This window comes from Lepisosteus oculatus, chromosome 7 (assembly GCF_040954835.1).
Source record: "Lepisosteus oculatus isolate fLepOcu1 chromosome 7, fLepOcu1.hap2, whole genome shotgun sequence".
Classification (NCBI taxonomy): domain Eukaryota; kingdom Metazoa; phylum Chordata; class Actinopteri; order Semionotiformes; family Lepisosteidae; genus Lepisosteus; species Lepisosteus oculatus.
Window position 1 is genome coordinate 12,001,533 of NC_090702.1, and position 18,244 is coordinate 12,019,776.

Sequence of the window (18,244 nt, forward strand, 5' to 3'; positions counted from 1 at the left end):
TGTAGAAAATAAAACATTGTCACATGGTATTACTGGACTTCAGTGAAGAAGTCTTTCCATTCTGCCATCTTCAGTGCACATTTCCTGGCGTAGGATACAGTGACATATGTTTGATATTATTTAGATGTATCATTGTCTTCTTAATATCTAGTAAAGAATTCCTGAAAAGGGTGTGTATATGCCCTTGTTCATAAGTGAAAAAGCTTTTTTAACATCTTGCTTATTAGAACAGAAAAAATTAAATAACCCATGTTAAATTAGAAAAATATATTTGTAATGTATCATAAATAATGACTTTAAGACTAAGATCACTTTATTAGCCATATACAATTTCTTGCATTAGGAATTTGTCTTTTTTTATATACCCCAGCTTGCTCTCCATGAGACACAGACAGGGAGAGAAGCTTGTGGTTAGAGTACAGGGCCAGCCATTGTACAGTGCTCCTGGAACAACTGGGGGTAAGAGCCTTACTCAGGGGCCCAATGGAGTACTATTCCTCTGGCAGTTGTGGGATTTGAACCAGCAACAGGTGTAAATCCTTAGCCACAGTGCCGCTGCTCCACCCAATAAATAAAGTTAAACTTTATTAGTTAATCATGCAAGCTAACAAGAACCTACTATATTATGAAACGGTGCCAAGTGCTGAGAGATACTGGTGTGTATCAGAAGCTTTTTCATCCTTTCACAGCTCGAGGCCTGAATTCCAATCCAGTTCAAGAGAATGGTCAATATTAATTCAGCGCTATAACCGCACACAGATTATTACACAATCTGGCATTAATTCAGTGGTCTGCTAACACAGGACTGAACGGCTGCAAATTCAAGGATTTGCCTGGGCTTAAACAGGCACAAGAGAAACAATTAATTACTGAGAGTTTAAGTAGGTTACTGGAGATAGTGATGTTGGTTACTGTATGTAGTACATATATTGTCTATGACTAAATTAATTTCAGTATGACAGCTGTAAAAAGACAGTCCTGCCTTTTTTTATTCAAACAGTAGTTTGAGTTGAGTTTGAGTTTGAGTAGGTTGAGTTTCCCAAAATATCTTTCTTACTTGTAAATGGTACCTAACAAATTTTTAAATAAAAAAACTTTGCTATTCAAAGTGACCTATTTGTTCATTTACAGATTTCACAAATTAAAAAATTTTTTGAAAGGATTTGTGAAAAATTAAAATATATTAAATTTAAATTGCCATATTTTAGTTTTAGTTTCTTTAATTTTAATTTTTTGCACTGCTGTGTGTCATAGTCTCAAAGTATTTCGTTACAGAAATGAGGCATAGTCTTCCATGTTTTATGAACTATGAGATCATTCATTTTTTTATTCAAGCTTACAATGTATTTGTTACCAGCTGGAGAAACAACAGCACAAGAATGTGTAAAGGTCCAGGACATCCACAATGTAGCAGCACCATTTATTGTGTATATTATCAGGGAAAAGAAAAACTTTTTTAACACCCATCAGTTCCTTGGTCTGCTTCCACAAAACTGTTCTCCCTTCAAGCTTGTTCATCTCAGAAGTTCAGCTGGTCTTCCTGCCTCAACCTCTGTAGGCCTCATAGCCAGTTTATATAGAGAGAAGCAGAGCTATTGACTATCCAAGCAGTAAGTAATGAGAGCTGCATTCTCTCGGGTGAACTGTCGCTATAACCTTCTCACTTTAGGTCAGGTGAAAAGACTAGATTACTCATGTTTTCACTTCAAGAAACTCCTAATCAGAATACAGAAATATCAGAATCTACAAAAACAACAGATGGCCAACAACTAACAAAGCTGTGTAATCTTTGTCTAAAATTGTACAGTAGGTCTTGCATAATTAGCTATTGTGTACTGTGTACATTACATTTATCTTATTATTGAATTAAAATCTAAGCTGTGGAGCTGTAATCCTGTTGTTTAAAAACATTAATTTAGGAAACTGGCGACAAGCCTAAGTAAGCCCTACTTATGTTTTTTTTCTAAGGCTTTGACACACATATGATCTAAACTCCTGTTATATTCTTCGCCAAATGAGCTTTGTTTGTTTTGTATAGTTAAACATCTCTATATTTATCAAGTGGCCAAAGCCTTCTATGATCTAAAATGCAATAGTAGACATAATCTTGATACTGTATATCACTTTCTGTCTTGTGGTCAGACTTCCTGATAAAAACTCTATGTGAGTCAGCTGATCTTTGTTCAGAGTATGGTGATGGTAGGTTGTTTCCTGCTGAAAAGGTAAGGTCACAATAGAATTGCAGATACAGTATACGTGAGAATCATTGAGGGATATTCCTCCATTGCCTCCATACTCTTCATGGTTACACAACAGTAGATGCCACCTTCCATCCATCCTGGAATATCTTCTACTATCTCTGAATCATAGCAGTGGTGTGCTTCCATCTCCCTATTGGAGAACATGCAGTAACACACTTTCACACTCTTTTTACCCTCATTGTGCTCCCTGAATAGGTCATTTCAAGCACAGCAGTCAGAAGTCAGGTCTCATCTGCACTACTCACTCATTAAGGCCCGATTTATATTCTGCATTCTTCTCCCAACATGCCCTATTCTGATCTATTTATCTTCTAAATTGTAATAATGCATTTAAAATCTTCTTATTGTGGCCTATGTGTATCTCCTGTGCCTAAAATTTACACTGTAGGAACATTTTTAGTTATTTCACTACTCTGCTAGTTACTGTCACTTTTTCCAATTTAATTGACAAATTGTGCATGGTGGTGCAATGGTTTTTAGCATTGCTTTCTTGCAAACCTGGGGCCTTGGGTTTAATTCCTGGGGTGCTGTCTACTGTAAATGAAGCTTGTGTGTTCTCTCCATATTTGTGTGGGTTTCCTCTGGGTGGTCTGGCTCCCTTCCACAGTCCAAAGACATACTGGTAGGCTAACTACATTAGCTTCTGGGAACACTGGTCCTGGTGTGAGTGTGTGTGTTTGTGTCTGTGTGCCCTGTGATGGAGTGGTGTCCTGTCCACGGTGTATCCCCTCTTGTACTTGTGTTCACTGGGAAAGACTCCCAACCCCGCCATGACCCTGTTTTGGATGAAGTACAGGAGTTAGAAAATTGCTGGATGGACATTCTGCTTCCCTTTAAACCATTACCTCTTTTACAGCTGCGCTGATGTTTGTTCTGTAATATATTAACTTTTCTTGTGAATTTTTAAACTGTCCTTTGTTGTTTGTTATTTGTAGTGTAATTTTTGATAAATTCACAAAATACAGCACATGAACTTCAGATTTAAATTGGCTTGTATTCCCTATCCATCGTCTAACAGGTTAAAAAGCTGATGAACTTTTGTATTTTACCTGTATTTACTTTTGTACAGTACTGTATATACTGTCCTTTGAGTATGCCTTATTGTAATTTGGAAGATGGCTTTGGAAAGGTGGTTGCTTTATTAGAAGAAGCTCACTAAAATAAAAATGATTAGATACATTGGTTGTCTAAAGGAGATTTTTACTTATGGAGTAAACTTCAAAATCAGGTCAGAAGGAATCCTGGCAAAACGACATAATGTTGGCACATGTTTAGGTCCAAAATCCACCTCTGCCATGCAGTACTTATTTCCTTCTTCAAGCTTCCTTCCTGCAGTAAAGACAGAATTGTAGATTTAAATTTTGATTCATTTCAATAAATATGTCAGTATCTTTAATATCTTGGATAATGTACATTGTCTGAGAGAAAATATAAATATAATATACTGAAATTAAATATAAAATAATGAAAGAAAATGTATTCTATATAATGAGTTTCACAATGCTTATATTGTAGCCTACATAAATGTTCACAAAGGTTTTTCACGTGGGACCTGGGTTTCCTCCCACAGCCCAAAGACATAGTAGTACAAAAGGTAAATTGACTAAAATCCAGGATGTATCCTGCCTTGCACCTGTGGCTTGTCCGTATAGGCTCCGGCTCTCCTGCAACCCTGGATAAAGTGGTTAGAAAATGGTTAGATGGATGACCTTTCTTTTTTTTTCATTTTGGCCTTTCAACATGACCCATTGTGGATTGGCTACTTTTTTTATAGCACATTTCATATAGTATATTTTAAGAACATATTTGTCTCACTCTTCAAACTGGGTTATTTTTACATGCTCACAATGTGAATTTCTTTGTGAATCTAATGATTCTTTTTAGTGGTGCTCCAAAGTCTTGAGACTCCTGAATGATGTACCAGGACGACTTTTATGTTGATTTCAAATTATTTACTTTACATTGATTGACTGAGAGCTCTGGCATGAACTGTATATGAAAGTATTCGATGTAGTCTTTGTTGTAAAGCTAATGATGGTCTCTCTATGTTACCACAAAAACATTTCTTGTTTGCCTTTTGAAGTTTTCAAAATCTGTTGTAGACCTGTCAAAGTCAGTAACTTCGGCATGTAATCTTTAAATAGTGTGAATGAACCATACTGTAAAAGAAATGAATATGAAATGCATTCATTTATTGTAAAATTCATTATATATGGTTATAAACAGAAATTATGGATTTCTATATGGTTATATTGAAAATATACTGTACACAAATTATGGAAAAATGACTGAATCACAGATTAATTTATTACAGGAGATGTATTTTCCCAATAAACAGAAGCTGCTGTCATTCCTGTTAACTAACACTAAATTATTTTATTGGAACAGAACACTATTTAAATGAAAGCCCTTCTTTTTGTAATTACAGTTCCTGCAGAAACCCCAAAAGATGACTAACAGGATTTTCAATATCTGAATGGCAAATCATGAGAGAAAGGAAGCTTTACAGGATTCAACGGGACATAAGCATTTCAAAAGCAATGGTAAACAGAAGCAGCTTTGAAGTAGGTTGTTATTTTGTTTTTTATAGACTGCTATGAAATTCATCATCTGATATCACTACAGACATTATCAGTGAATAGGAGCCAGCTGCAAATATAATACAAAAAGATCAGAGGTCCATTCATTTTAATGAATTGTAATTAAAAAGACAAAACATATACCTAGGAGATCTGAAATACTTTAATATTTTATTAATTATATTGTGATTTGTTTCTGTTGAGAGTGGACTATACCACAACAATTGAGAGGGGTTTCTAAGTGCTGCAGCTTTTCTGTCTTGAATTTGATGAAAACGTGGGTTCAGATTTATCTAAGACATGCTCTAAAGAGAGGAATTGTTTCTCTGTAAAGTGATTTGTAAATACGGATCACAGGTAATTTTGGTGATATTTTGCAGTATGCTGGTTGTATTGTGTCTAAATCATGCTAGAAAGAGATTTCCATCTAACCTGAGCATATTTTAATTTCCTGATTTATTAAAATTACTTACCTGGCACTGGTTACAACAGCAGTATGTCAAAACTTCAACCTTAACATTTTTCCAACCTGAAATTCCAGAGTAGTACATGAGTGTCTGTTTGATTATTGATTTATTTGGCTGATGAAAATATCCAAAGAGATCTACTGTACACCTTTGTACCCATTTATATACTGTAGCTGATCATTTTACTGGAGCAGAGTGAAGTACCTTGCTCAAAGGCACAACCCCAGAGCCATAACCATTATAATCTATTTTTGAAGCTTTTTTATCTGGGTTTCTCAATCTTCACCGTGAAGTACATAAAAAGATTAAAATTACTGCTGCTCCTTAACTTAGGTTTCAAACAGATAGGAATAGGATTGGGAGGTCTTTTTAAAGGTTTTCCACTTACCACATATAATTTTGTGGTCTAATATGCTTAATTTACACATACTGTATCAGGCCTTGCATTCTAACAAAGTTAAAAACATGTACTTGTACTGTATACAGTATGATACTTGCAGGGCAGGACCTGTGTTTTTGAGGGTTTCCTGACGTACTGATACTGCTTTACAACTTTGCAACATGTTTGATATGTACTGTAGATATATGATACACGTACTGTATTATGAAATACTATGAATTCAGTATGTATATTTTGCCACAAGCAAACAGGAAATTGAACCATAATGGTCTTCAAATCTGACTCATTTCTGAAAGTTTGTTGTTTGAAACAAAGTTAACTCTGCCACACACATGTTCATCTAACACTAATCATCATATTATTGATGACTGGGGGTGATGGTAATTGCACATTCTGTTTCTCCCTAGTCCATCTTTCTAATATTATAATATGAATAATGTAACTTCCTTGAAAAATACAAGGAAAATAATTTTATCCTAAATAAAAGGTTTCCTACAAAATATACTGAAGCCTATGGTATTTCTCAATACAGTTGGGAAGAAAAATTAAGTTAACTGATAAAAGGCCTACAAGACAAACTGCTCATTGTGAGTTTGGTCAAGTTTTTAATTGAGAGAAAATGTTCTTTTAAAGGTTGCTAAACTTGTGACATGTACACTATACTGTAAAAAGGTACCGTCATTCAGATGAGACGTAAAACCAAGGTCATGACTCTCTGTGGTCATTAAAAATCCCAGGGCATTTCTCGAAAACAGTAGGGGTGTTGTCCTTGGTGTCCTGGCCAAATTTCCCCCTGACCTTTACCAATCATGGCCTTTAATCTATAAATTGGCTTCATTAGTCTGTTCTCCTCCCCACTAAATAGCTGATGTGTGGTGAGCATTCTGGCGCACTATGGCTGCTGTAGCATCATCTGGGTGGATAGTGCACATTGGTGGTGGTGGAGGGGACTCACCATTACCTGCAAAGTGCTTTGAGTGGAGTGTCCAGAAAAGTGCTGTGTAAGTGTAAGCAATTAATTTAAAAAAAATTCAAGAAGAATTAGTAGTTCCTATTTTCCTACTACAGGTAAGTGAACACATCTGCATATTTGTTGCATTAACTCTAATTACTGTATCTTTGACGTCTGGACTGTAGCGTTTAATTTGTATCATTCAGGAACATCTACTGAGAAATTTTTACTCAGACATCAGGCATTTGTTGAAACCGTGGTACAAGTATAGCCGGTAGCAGTTTCTGACTAGCTAGCTACCAAAACTCCAAGGGACGCCGCATAACTTTGCAAAGCATTCGTGTTCACTGTGCTACGTGGTTTCAGCCACAGCGTGCTGCTTTGTCATCTTACCCCTTGTGGTTTACCTCCTTTTGTTCACAGAGCAGAACCGTGGAGACTGAACACGTATCATTGATCACTGAACAGCGTACTCTTGGTACCCAGACCAGAACGATTACTTTGTTCAACTTAAGTACAGCGTCACTGTGGCAACACGGCACTCGCTGTACTGCTCTTAAGTCCCACCCTCGAGTCACCCAACCTGCACTTTTCTGAGGACTGGCTGGAGTTGTAGTGTTTGCTTTCCACCTGTTTACAGAGAGATACAGAATAAGTTTGAGAAAGCAATGACGGCGATTCGTAACAACCGACTTTCAAGACACCTGCAAGGTTAGGAGACTAAAATTGCGCATGCAAGACTGTAGAACGGTTTTATTTCGCTTGCTGAAAGAATGATTTTTATACCGCAAAATCGAAGTAAAGGTAAGAAATGTTTTCTCAATAACTTAAGTTTTTAACTTCTGCAGTATACATGAAAACGAATTTGTATTTGTCTGCGCATGTGCAATCTATTAGAGTACTACCAGCTGAGCACAAGTCCATTGAAATGTTTTAACAGGAAGTTTGTTAAAATTTAAAGTGTGTTGTTTGAAAGCTGAATTCCTCAATATAGTTTTAAAATTATTCTTTAACGCTGAACAATAATGACGTTTTTTAGTAAAATTTAAAGACTCGGCAGCAGTTCTGAAATAGAAAGCAGATGGTATATTGAAGGTACAAAAGTGTACTTCCTACTTTAAGTTTGGAATACGGTGGGAAAAGGTATTGCTTTTCATCTATTTAGAAATAGTCTATTTTCTAAAAATGAACATATTGAACACCACGTGGAGAGAATCTTGCCACTAGTCAAAAATATAAAAAAACACATTCAAATACTGATGTTAGTATAAATCTGCTTTTAATGTGGAAAATACACTGGACCTTTCAGGAAAGTAATATTTATCTGTGAGGATTGTATTTTTCCTAAGGATGTGTCTTCTGTTGCTTTTGGCATAAGTTATGTTCCATGATTTCAGTGAAACAAATGTTATGTCAGTCTTTTGTAGACTGCAAATTTCGCATCTGATTCTTGATGTTCTTAGACATGTACTGTATCACTATCTATAGAAAATTATAGTTTCCTTAATACAGTATATTCGGCCATACGTATTAGTGTGTAAACTGATGTCTACGCACAAAAAAAGAGGAGTTAGAGTAGTCTAATCAGTGTGTGAAAAATAATTTGATGTAAAAAGTTTCTGTGTATACCAGAATGCTGTCATCACACAGGACTGCTGTCAATTACTAAAATGTATAGAGTGACTTTATAATTACAAGTGGGTTTTCGAACCAATAGCCTGTGTTGTTTCAGTGCTTCTTTGTATACTGTATATTTGTTAAAAATCATGGGTGAGTCCTCTTCACGTGGACATATTCAGGTGTAAAAAAAAAAAACATAGATCTTCCTCTTCAGGTGTCTAAAAACAGATTATTGGTTTTAAAAGACATGAAGTAACTTACAGTTCAATTTTTGTTTTAGAAAATAACAGTCCACTTGATTTAATGACTACCAGTAGTTATGTGGATGATGGCAGACGCAGAGATTCAGTCTTCAGCTACAATACGACAGGTGTGCTGAAATAGAACAATTTTCCCATTATCAGACTGTTTTCCTATCTTGCATGTTTGAGATTAAATGTACTGTAAAGGACCTGCTTCATTTTTTCCAGGTCACTATAATATGATCGGACAAGTGTACCTTACCACCACTACCACTTCCTCTGTGAGCTTTTTGTTGAATGCAGATTCTGTGGTAATATTCTATTCAGTTAGCTTGGACTGATAAGGCTGCATGTGAAAGAATCGAATGAACATTGTTTCATTTGCTGTATGTGCGGATGTAAAAACTGTCGATACTCTTAAAATAACCTTCAGTTATAAAAATGCATGATGGTGAATCTGCTTAATTGGATATTTCAGTATATTCAGCAAAAATATTTTGCTTGTTTTTTTTTCTTCTATATGGGTAAATAATTTGTTAAATCAAGAAAAGACGCCTAAAGTGAGATTTAGGTAGGGTTTATATTTTCCTGTCTCTAATATAAGGTTTTAACACTTAAATGAACAAGGCTACAAACAAGAGCCAGTCATTCAACCTTTCTTATGTTCTTATTAGGCTTAATCCATAACAAATCAGGACATGGTTTTATTTGATCCATTTAGCAGACACTTTTATACAAAGTGCCTCATTATAAAATAATCCTAACTTATGCAGTAAAATAATTTCTTGATCAAATATAAATGTTACACTGTGCAACAAGAAAAAAAAAAGTAGTGACTTAGATTCTTAACTGTGGCTTAAGAATTCATGGGAGAAAGTTGTACTGTAGGTATCAATATACTGTAGACAAAATATGAGAATCGCAGGTATAGACGGAGGAGATGAGTTCTACTGTATTTTGGTGCTGAAAGGTCATCAGGGGTGGTTTAGTCCTGATGTCTGTGGATAACTCGTTTGTTAAGTTAATAGAGAGTGGGAATGAGATAAGACTGCAAAGATAAGGTAGGACTAGGTGTGTAGGAGTGGAAGGAATATAGGGAGGAAGAAGGAATATAGGGAAAGGAAATAGATTGGCGGGGTACAAATTAATGGAGAGAGAATTGTTCATAAGAATCTTGAAACGATGCATGCAGATATTGGAAGACTAGAGCTTTTGAAGCAGATGAATATATGTTAGATATAAAACAAAGGAATCAAATTGAGCAGCACAGTTTGAAGTCAGATGAAGAGGCAAATTTGTCAAAGAGTAAAGGTGATATAAGAGTTCTAATAATCCAAACTAGACAGGTAAAAGGCCCCAACTAGATGTTGAGGAGAGAAGATAAGATCACTTTATTGGCCATATACAATTTTTTTTTGTATTAGGAATTTGTCTTTTCACATATCCCAACTTGCTCTCCATGAGACACGGATAGAAGCTTGGGGTCAGAGCGCAGGGTCACCCATTTATACAGCACCCCTGGAGCAGTTGGGGTTAAGGGCCTTGCTCAGGGGCCCAACAGAGTAGGATTCCTCTGCCGGTTGCAGGGTACGAACGGGCAACCTTTCAGCCACAGGCGCAGATCCTTAGCCACAGAGCCACCGCACTGAACTACTGAATGAGTAGTTCAATTAAAATAGGGTGCATTCTATAAATATTTCAGGTAGGTAGCTGCGTCAGCATGCGTATAAATTACGGCCTATTACGGTTTATTCCATGCTGAAAAAAAGAAGAAAGAGAACACAACGTTTCGGCCGTGGAGCCTTCTTCAGGTGTCACTTGATTTTGCAGTTTAAATGTACGTCTGTGTCCTAAACAACTAAACAGCACATCAAAATGTCTGTAGCCTATATATAAAATGTATATCACTATCTTAAGTTCTTTGCAAGTTTGTCCACAATTCTAAATCTATGTATTTGATCTCTGACCTCTTAAATTTAAGAGACTCTCCATTTATCAGGGGACAAAGTTTAATTAGTTGCATCAGCAGTGCAGATAAGATAAGATCACTTTATTGTCCATATACAATTTCTTGTATTAGTCATTTGTCTTTTTGTATACCCCGTAAATTCTTAAGCACTGACACCCCAACAATGTATCCATCCAGAATTTAACTTGAAGCTCTGAGGAATATTGGAACTGGAATGTGTATCTCTAGTTTCGTGTAAATGCAGTAATTTGAATGTCGGTGAAACATACTCTAGTGCTTGTTTGTGAACAAATGATTATTGCATTTCAAAACAAGTCAAATTAGAAAACAATGAACAGCATTTACAACAGCAAGGAGAGCCAGATGTTTTTGTTTACCTTGTTAGATCATAAGATGCATTACAAATTTGTTTTCTTTTGAAGAATGGTAATGTAGAAAGAGATCTGTGGTATCATATGATAGATGAGACAAAAAAAAGTGATCTATCTTATCACTCCATGAGACACACAGACAGGAAGAGAAGTTTGGGGTCAGAGCGCAGGGTCAACCATTTACAATACCGTGCCCCTGGAGCAGTTGGGGTTAAGGGCCTTGCTCAGGGGCCCAACGGAGTAGGATTCCTCTGCCAGCCGCGGGATAGGAACAGATAACAGTAGTTGCAACGGACTGGCAAAGGACTGCAGTAGTGTTTTTTGATCTCCATAAAAGTGTCTTATTGCACAAAAGACGTGATAGTTGCAGCAGAAAGTGTTAATGGTGAGAGTGGTGTATAAGTGATCAAATCTTGTTGTTGCTGTAATTTCTGATTTTTTTTTTGATCATTTTTGATTAAGTGATTTCTGTCTCAAATATGGTCTTCAATTAATGGCTGTCCTGCTTTCTGACTGACAGGACTGCAGTGTGTGCCCACCAAGAACTAATCCATTGTATGGGTAGAAACAAAGTAATTGAGCTAAACTTTGTTTATTTTCATAGTGTTTAAACTACATGAATGTTATACCTCAAGTGCACAGTTTCTGCAGTGCATTTAAAGAGTGTATCCTCACACAAAAGTCAGACTAAACTGAAGTTAATCACGTTCTGGTAGGACATGCAGAATTTAGTAGCAGTAAGTATTAGATGTAAACCAATGTTTTCTAACTTGCTTTTCATATTAATAAAATACTTTCATGTCTATGGTCATGGGAGATGAAACACCACAATGTCAAGTGCTACTTTCATCTAACTTCAAACAGAGTCAAGTCAGAGTTAAAAATGCAAGGGCTGAAGGATTGAGCACATCAAATGTAATAAGAGACACAATTTTCAAAAATATAAATGAAAGGAGGTTTTGTGTATTAGAAAGGCTGTGTTGGTATCAGAAAGAAGTCAAACATGAAGATTTGGGGCCAATGAACAGCTTTCAGATCAAATTAAAGGTATTGGGATCATGTATCTAAGATATACGTACATAATAACACACAGCATGTATACCAGGCTTTTTTTTTCATTTTGTCCAAAATGTATGAACATAGGGTTGAAAAGGGGGACAAAAAGTATCTTACAGTTTTAGATTCTTCTTAGTCACCTTAGAAGGTAAAGGTAAAATTCCATACCAGAGTAGAGTGGTCTGCCATGTAAGAGCTCATCCTGGTTTCCATAGTGTAAAGTGGGCTGTGAATATGTCCCTGAATGAGATGCTGGTGCTTTGCAGGGAATACCCCCAGGAGTACTGGTCCCTACTTATACTGTACATCTGTGTGGACTGGAGTAATGAACCCTTGAGACAAACACAGCGTCTGCAGCAGGGTCTTGCACCAATATCCTCTGAGGTACGAGTCCAGAATTATCATGCTTAGTCCCAGTAATTAAAAGGAAATTCACTCTTAAGAAAACTGCACCACAATACAGTAATATTTTTTGTATCTTAATATTTTGCTGTGCTAATTTTAACACCTCACACTTCTTTGGTAGATGATAGTCCTTTTCTTGTTTAAAAGAAATTATTTGTGTTTTTATGAGCCTCACAGTACATGCAGACAAAGACAATTAAACATTTTGCCTTGCAAAATTCAGTGCAGTTAAGTTGGATACAGTATATAATTCTATATACCCATATAAGATATACACTAAAGTGATGTTGACTGTGTACTGTATATGAAGAAAATCTCCTGTACTTGAAAGACAGCTGTCTTCACTACCGATTGTAATTATAAGCATTTTTTCATTGTTGCATGATTTTTGTCTGTTACTCCTTTAATTACAGAATTAGCTGTCAGTATATTGAAAGCAAAACTATTTTTAGGAAATGTAGGAAAATGAAAGTGGAATTACAGATGCAAAGACCTTTCAGATATTAATCCTTAAACCACTGCAGTTCAGAATTACATTTCTAAGTTGTTTTTTTTAACTTCTAGTGGTTCATTTCAAACTACAGCTGTTTTTAACAAGATAACCACACAGGTACCTCCTGTGCATTTTTACAAAAGTCATATGCTTTGAAAGAAAGGGACTTAAATACAGTACAGTACATAAATCTACTATTTTTTCTGTATCTAACTCACCATTGCAGTGAATCCACAAAAGAGGAACTTTGGTTGAGCCACGAGTAAGCAACAGTTTAACTCCTCCTGAGTGAGTTGATTTGTATCTGTTCCTGTGACTTTTCTTGTGTCACATCTTTTACATCAGTTAGCTTCCTGGAGAGTTACTATTACATGAGAGATGTTATGGTTAAAGTTATTGTTGTTTTTTCCCCAAAGATATTACAAAAACAAATCTCTGAGCTGCATTACAAAGAACTGCTGGCACAGTATAACAGTATAAGAATGGCAGCATCTTGACTAAAAATTGATCTGACTTCTGAATAATGGAAGCTGTGTGACATACTGTACAGTATTCGCACTGAGCACCTTTTTGGCTCTTTTGTGTTGTAATAGTCATAGCATAATGACTGAGACCTGGATACAGATGTGGGAGAGGTCTCAAATTCACTGCATAGTGAGGTACATGTTATGTAATTGTTTTTTAATGGGTTCATAGTGTAAGCCACTCTTAAAGGTGATGGATTTACTGTAATTAGACTGAGATATTTAGACTTTAGTATTTTAGGAACTTCCTGAAGAACAGGAAGATGAACCATCCTTATGATGGACAGTTATTTTTAAAAAGTTTGTATGCCTCTTTATAGCAAATACTGAATCACTCTGGGTCTGCTTAGTGGTTTAGGTATAATTGAATGTAGGCCAAACGATATGCTTCAAGAACTTTTTGAAAAGTATCTTCATTTTAGATTATCTTCAAATGCTTCAAATATTTGTTGGAAGTAATGTTTCTTAAAAAATAAGGGACTCTGTTTGAGATGAAGAAAAACTCAGTGAAATTCATGCTTTAAAAAAAAAGAGCTTCCAAGATGAAAAAATCCCGAATTGAATTTTAAGGAGTATTATATGTTCTTTTTTTGTTGTATAAATCTCTATCCAACCCAATTTATTCATTTACTCTGACACAGTTTCCTGGGGTTTAAGCCTAGTTCCCACCACTGGTCAGTCACAGGAGCAGGATTTAGGTTAATTATGACATTCCAGGAACATAACCAAAAGTAATACAGATTAAGTTAAGCATTGGATAACAGTGTAGAAATAGCCTAACAACTCAAGCAGCTTGTAACACAAATAGGAACATTTCCTAAATCTTTTGAAAGTTTTTAAAAATTAAATCATTCAGAGTTTAGGTAGGGATTTTATCTGGTTTTCTTAAATCACTTAAATTTTAAAAATACTTTAAAGAAACAATTTAAATTTAAAAATACATTAAAAAGACTTAAGACTAAAGTACTATTAAGTAAAACAGCTTAAAATGTATGATTCAAAGAAAAATTCCTTTACAACCATTAATGTAAGAACTTTGAACATGACAGACAGTCTGAGATTTTTTGGTTCAGTTCATACAGTACATTTGAATATGACTTGTTTATCTATACAAGGAGGCATCCATCTCTAAAAACCAAAATAAAGGAATGCTGCTACCTTACAAACCTCAGGACATGGGCAAAGTTTAAAAGCACCACACCTCTACATGTGGTGGTTGCCATTACAGTACAGGATGTCATCTGCTTGGAGTGACTCACTTAATAGACAGATAGGCAGACAGTTTAGGCCAACCTTCCATGCCATTGCACAGAGTAGCCCAGATGAATAGTCAGTTTGTGGTTTTGAGTCAATATTTACAATGTCGAAAGACGTAGACATGGCAGGCAGATTGCTGTAGTTTAGGTACAGCCGGTCAACAGTAGTTAATCCTAGATTAACCATGCAGAAATATTTAAAGTAATGGAATCTTGACCTTTATAAAAGATTATAGGAAAGGTACAAAATCAATGATGGTAGAGTAGATGGTATTCTAAAGGGAGATGATCTCACAACATGTCTTATTTCTTTACTAGCAATTCATTAGTAGTTTGAGAGAGCTGGAATAATTATTCTATGCTCTGTGTTGAAACATGATTAGCTTTTGAATTGTGGTCACTCTGGGCAGTTTGGTAGCCCAGCAGTGCTCAAGAGTGGATGCTTTTTGTTTGCCTCTACTAGATTTTCTTAAGTGAAGCCAGGGATTTAACAATATTCTAACAGCCTGTGCAAATGCATGTATTGGACAACATTTTAGAATGCCTTCACAGTCCTTTCATTAATATTTCTTTTAATTGTTCGATTGGTTGTAGAGTTTCTAGAGAAAAGTCTCCTGCTCTGCATTTCCCTCTTAGTCACTTAGAAAAAGATCTGCTTTGCTCAGAGACTATTAACATTTGTTTGCTAGAACATTTGTAAGGTAACTGGCTGGCTATAAACCCCACCCTGCATGAAAGGTAAATGTACAATCGAGTTGAGCAAATAAGTATGCATCTTTAATATGTTCTGCTATGGGAGTTATTTGAACAGTTTGTTTGTCAGTGTTGTACATACTGTATTTTGTAAACTGACCATCAAAAGACAATTATCAATTTGAATGGCAACACATTTCCAAACTTATTAGAAAAACAAAATACAGTACTTTTGTAGCGGGGGGATTGACATTATATTGAACAGACATAAAGGTAAATGCACCAGGCTAATTAAAATTGATCAACAGTGTGTGTGGCTACCATTGGAAACAAATCTGTGCCATACTTGCTTAGTGTATTTATTGCACATTAATTTGCAGAAAGAGCACTTAAGAAAGTTTAATGTCTACACAGCTATACAGTTTTTCAAAGTGCATTATTTTAAGTATTTCAGCTATTCTAATTATCTTAGTCCGACAATGTACTATAGGCTACATTTCATCAGTTGTCAACCAAGACAAAATCTAGTCATTTTCAGGTTCTTTTTTTCTTTGGATATTTGGACCTTTTTAATTTTTGTGTCTGTGATATTGAAATGCATGCTCCTCTGAAACGGAGTTGGGGCTTTATTAGCTGTTTAAGGCAGAAACAGGAATTCAAGAGACACACATAAAGTATAATGTGTATTTCTGCAGTGAAAAGTCCTCTGTTTTGTTTAGTTTTAGTTTTTGTCAGACTCAATACTAGTATTTTGGCCATTTTTAGCACACTTACAATAACACTATTGAGAAATAATTCATTATAATAATAATTCACATAATTACATTTTGAGAGAAGAGCATAGTTTAATAGTAACCTGGTGATAAACCTGTCGTGATAAATAAACCTTATTGTGACATTCTGGCCAAATTTGACACATTTTAGAATGTACTTTTGATCGATAAGTTAAATATATTAATATAATATTTAGGAAAGCAGTGGCTGAGCAATGAATACCGGGTTTATCTATTCTGTCTTGCCAAGATAAAGCAAAACAGTTGTATGCATTTTTAATAAAAACTGTACAAATGTTCAATTCAATTTGATTTTTAAAATAATTATGCTAACAAGGTGTTGTTAAATTTAAAATCAAACAGGAAGTGTAACAAGCCAAATAGAATACTGAACAGATAATGCAAACGGCACACATGAATACTGATCATTGCATGTCACATTTACTATAACAAAGAAAACAAAGACCAGGTCCATTTCCATGTTTTTTGAAAGATGTTAAGTGAAATGCGGCATTCATCCTTCAGTTTAAAAATGTAGCATTCCTGACAAGATTGTATTTAAAAACTAATTTAATTTTGAAGGTTTTGTGGAAAAGAGAGCAAGAATTACAAATGTTACATTTTAAGCAGTAAGTTAAAAAGTTAGATGTCATGCTTCTTTCTCAATTTCCCTTGCTTTTACCACTGACGGCTGCAAAACATTGTTCAGAAATACAAAAAGGAAGTAGTTTGGCAGTGTCTTTAATTAACATTCACATTCCTTCTGTCTGCTCACGTGAAACAAAATGGGTGTAGGGTTTTCTGTATCTGAATTAAAATTGGTTGAAATGCTAAAAATGTCTTCCCTAAAAAACAAACAAAAATATTTGTAGTTTTCAAAGACCCCCCCCATCTGTTCCGGTAGGTGAGGAATTCTCTTGTACTGTGTTTAGAATAAATTTTTCTTTAGTCAACATTATTTAAAAGTTCAGTTGATAGTCATCATCCTTTTATAACTTTTCCAGCATTTACAGTCTTAGAAAAGATCGTTCAATTCACCATAAAGCTGTTTTTAATTTGTAACCCATTGATCAGCTTTATCAGACGACAACATTAAGATTTGATTTTACGAAATGCATTAGAATGTGATTTTAATAAAATTTGATCATTGTTTGCTGCTGTTTTTATTTATGTGATAATTGCACGATAAGGAAGAAAATCTCAGTGCACTGCGGCAATGATTCTTTTTAATTCTAGAGTAATTGCGAGACACACACTTAAAAAAAAAAACCTTCACAAGGATCCGTGTTCTATTTTAGACCTTTTGTTCGGTAATTCAAATGCATAATGATTCCTTTCTAACTTCTTTGAAAAGATTTTAGCTTTTTCAAGTCATACATTTCCAGATTGATTAAACTAAAGCTTAATTGATTATTCTGCAATTCTGATAATGTACCAGTTCAAAAGTAAACACAGTAAGTTCTTAACCTGAATTTAACTGTTTAAATAATTGTTGTACTTAATGATACATTTTTGTCTAATTTATATTGCATTTTAAAGCTGTAAATAAGCAACTTCTGTTTTATTTGTAGCATAAATTTGAGCAAATTGTAAGAATGAGTTTCAAGCATTTTCCAGTCATGCATTTTTCAATATTTTAATTGAGCTATGCTCAAATATTCATAACAAATATTCATTCTCCTTTATTGGGCACCTTCACAAACTAGCACTTCTGCAGTAGACTGTGAGGGGGGGTCGCAAATACATTTTTGCCACCTACAAAAATGTTTGTATGCCACAGATGCCAAAGCATTCATATACAGGAATCCTATAAATATAGATACTGTACATGACAACATACCAAAAAGCTTTTAATTGTCAGGAACAAAAAAATGGCTTTGTTAGCCTAAAGGGAAAACAAAAACCGCTTTTTTCAAAGTAGTCATTATAGTTCATAATACACATGATAAGAACTTTGATAAGAAATAAAGTAAAATATAAACTTAAGTAATTTATTAACAAAACATAAATGTAAATTAAAAATGAGTAAGGTCAATGAAGTCAATATGGAATTATCTTGATGTTAGGGTTTACTGTATGTATAGTATATTGACCAAATGGGTGTAGTGACTTTATTTTAAGGTGCAGTAATGGCCCCACCACTAAGGACTTAGTAAATATTCATCCCTATTATCTACTATCTC

At 35.0% G+C, this 18,244-nt stretch overlaps 1 protein-coding gene across 5 annotated transcripts in view; it reads left to right on the plus strand.

The window, feature by feature from the left end:
* Positions 1–6,595: 6,595 nt before the first annotated feature.
* Positions 6,596–18,244, plus strand: part of cracr2aa (calcium release activated channel regulator 2Aa) — a 61,884-nt gene continuing 50,235 nt past the window's right edge. The window contains exons 1-2 of one of the 5 annotated variants that reach the window (XM_015353145.2): positions 6,596–6,708; positions 12,184–12,301. The gene's annotated coding sequence lies outside the window, so the exon portion shown is untranslated. Of the gene's footprint in view, positions 6,709–7,050; positions 7,464–12,183; positions 12,302–18,244 lie in introns of those variants that run through there. The other 4 variants (XM_015353144.2, XM_015353147.2, XM_069192159.1 and 1 more) reach the window with 4 other exon arrangements.